The 3,306-nt window shown below is 41.0% G+C and overlaps 1 pseudogene; it reads left to right on the forward strand.

The window, feature by feature from the left end:
• The first annotated feature begins 375 nt into the window (after positions 1 to 375).
• LOC147431690 (large ribosomal subunit protein eL19z pseudogene) lies at positions 376 to 1,021 on the forward strand (annotated as a pseudogene).
• Positions 1,022 to 3,306: the final 2,285 nt, after the last annotated feature.

Raw genomic sequence — 3,306 nt, forward strand, 5'->3', positions numbered from 1 at the left:
TTGGCAAATTGCAAGGCCAACTATGAAGCACTATTGGACAACTGGAGGAAGGCAACTCACACAAGAAGGATGCTGCAACTGAGGAGGTAGAAGGAAAGCTGGGAGGCCGATTCATAATCTACTTCGATCAAGCTCACGAGCGGATGCTCAAAATTGAGCACCGAATACTGGGTTACTAGTGTAATGGTCTTTACCCTTTTTGTTTTTTTTGTTTTGGCCCCTAATCTATAACCTCTTGTATATTCCCTCGCCCCTCGTGGGGTCCATGGATGTAATTTTTTCAAAGTCTCTCTAATATAAGTCTGCTCTCTTTGGTTTTGTTCTTTTAAAAAAAACAAGAGTTGTGAGGAAGCGCTCTGCTCGGAGGCCTGCTCCATGCGAGGTGCAAGGGGAAAGGAGGCCCAGGTTGGTCAGATTCTCACATGGAGTTGCTAAGGGTGCTACACTTTTTGGTGGTTTTGTCATGCGGAGGTGGATATCGATGTCTCGCTCGATCCCAATGAGGTCAACAAAATCTTTATGGCCAATTCAAGGCAAAATATTAGAAAGTTGTTCAAGGATGGATTTGTGATTCGGAAACCGACCAAGATACACTCATGGGCAAGAGTAAAGCGTGCTTTGGAGGCTAAAAGGATAGCCATAATTTAGGATATGGTAAAAGGCGGGGTACTAGGGAGGCTAGGATATGGTAAGAGGCGGGGTACAAGGGAGGCTAGGCTACCCTCTAAATTTCTCTGGTTGAGGTGAATGTGAGTGCTTTGCTGGTTTTGGCTGAGAAAGTACCAGGAGGCTAATTAGAAGATTGACAAGCATATGTACCATGATATGTATATGAAGGTCAAGGGTAACGTGTTCACGTTAAAAAATAAGTGCATGCTCATGGAGAGTTTTCACAAGTCTAAAGCTAAGAAGGCTCATGAGAGGACACTGTTTGATTAGTCTGAAGCCGGTAGAGCTAAGGGAAAAGCTATCAGGGAGCGAAAAAATTCCAGGAGGAAAGAGCGCTTGGCACAGGGACTGAGTATTGAAGCATCCCTGCAAGGCCACCAAGAAGTCTAAGCAGTGAGGCGACATAGCAAGATTTAGCCAAGAGCTATGACTCGATAGTACTTAAATAGAAACCTTGGACCTTTGAGCGTGTCTAATGAGATACAGTTTTTGCTTTACTCTTGAAAGCATGACTATTGCAAGCCTATAAGGGTTTGGATTTTTCAATTTTCCCCCATCTCTTTCTTTGACTATTGGTTATTGTTGCCGAGACTGTTACTATGTCTTTCATGTTGTTTCCAAAGGGAAAAAGAAGAAGAAGAAGAAGAGAGTTTTAACATCATAAAAAACTATCCCAAGAGACCTTAAAGATCTAGCCGACAAGGAGAGAGAGAAGTGTGATTTAGTAGTTGCACCTCTCCGTAGGTCTCCTCTTGCTGCACATCTACCCTTCCACGCTGGCGGGAGCTCTTTTAGAGACTTTTTTTTTACGAGATTGAGAGAGAGCGAGGAGAGAAAAAGAGCGGGGGAGGGGTTGAAAAAAAAAAAGCCTAGGTTCCAAGTGATTCAACCTGCAAATTTTGAGATTTACCTCTAAATTTTAAATTTGAAAGTGAGAAAACCTACAAAATTTAGAGAAATTTAGCGTCATTTGTTGTAAAAAACCTTCAAATTTAGTCAATTTACCACTAAAATTCTCATAGGTAGGTTTGTCAAGTTTTCCTAACAAAGTCTTTTTTTGAGCACTGGTCCCTGTCCGTACGTGAAAGAGTTCGCGTCTCTTTCAAAGAGATTTTTTGAAGAGTTTTGTTTATACCTTCTTGCCTCATCTATTGTGAGTTTCCTATTCCTTCAAAACCAAATTTGTCAATGATTAGAGACCCTACGATTTACCTTTCCTAGCCAACCCAGTTGTCTCAATGTGGCACATTGTTCTTTGTTGTAGCACAACAAAACTCCCAGCTACCCCTTGGAGAGGGGGTTACCTTATGGGTGCTAAGGACTGATGTTTGGGACACATCATTCTACAAGAGGACATGTACAATGCTAGACTACCATCCATTTGAATTGCTATGACGCATTGATGGACGTACAACTCCCAAATAGTAGATAGATTACAAACAAAAATGGAGGGCTAAGCATATTAGGAAAAGAATTTGAAAGGAGTAGGATGACAATCATACACCCATGGCTCTAAGAAGTGTATTCAACATAGGGGCATCACACCTTGGGTGAGTAATCTGGGTCGAGGCAGGACGGACAACTCAGCAGACTAAGAACCCCGAGCAGTCTAGGAACTTTGAGCTGTGCTCATATAAACATGGAAAATTTAAGAGAAGGTTTTAACATTAAATTTCTCTAAAGTTTGTAGGTTTACTCACCTTGTATTTTGAATTTTGAAGATAAATCTCAAAATTTGTAGGTGGAGTTACACTAAACCTAGGTTTCTATTGATATGGGTAGGTGAAAGGGAACTAGCATGTTGAAAAAGTTTCCATAAGAAAATTGTTCATAGCTTTATCAACCTTGCATACTCCTCTATCAAAGCACTCTTTATAATCCCCCACCATTACCACCTCCCTTGACACGTTTGTCGCCACCACCTTTGGCAACACCACTAACCCCCCCCCCCCCCCAACCCCCGGCGATAGAAGGCTACCTATGATGGTGTGATCCAAACTTTAATATATACCATGATGTGGATTTTCTCAAAAGAATAGCCTCATTGCAATACTAGGATTCTTTTCAAGTTTCCACTGTTTTCTCTAGAGTAACTTAAAATGCATAGTATGTTATCGTGCATCAACCTACAATAACTTGAGGTGGAGCAAGAGAGAGGAGAAGAAGAAGAAGGAAAAATGAAGAGAAGCTCAAGCTCCGCTCCCAGACTCTCTTTATTCATGAGATTTGTTCGAGTGGCAACAACCTTACTCTTTTAGTGTAAGTCTCGTAGTCCCACATGTAGGGAGGTAGAAATAGGAGATTTATATCCATTGGAATCATGGTGCCACTATTTCCAACAAGGAAGGATCAATGGTGGTAGAAATGAGCTTCTAATACGTGAGGGCAACTAGTTCCAAGAAGAGGAATATCAACATGCCATTGTATGGGTTCTAGTTGTTCTAGCCCATCAAAGGAAACATTCTACCAAACCCTTGTTTAAGGGGCTTTTTTTGTCAAAAATTTGTGGTCGTTTTACCATTAAAATTAGGTGTAATCTTGTTTTTTTTTCTTTTTGGTGCTTGAAGTTACCTAAAAAAAATTGTTTGGTTTTTGTTTCGTATAGTCTTCCTTGGCCACTCTTGCTCATTTTAGGGA

This window comes from Adiantum capillus-veneris, chromosome 21, assembly GCF_014529385.1.
Source record: "Adiantum capillus-veneris isolate H3 chromosome 21, ASM1452938v2, whole genome shotgun sequence".
In the NCBI taxonomy this organism is placed as follows: Eukaryota; Viridiplantae; Streptophyta; class Polypodiopsida; order Polypodiales; family Pteridaceae; genus Adiantum; species Adiantum capillus-veneris.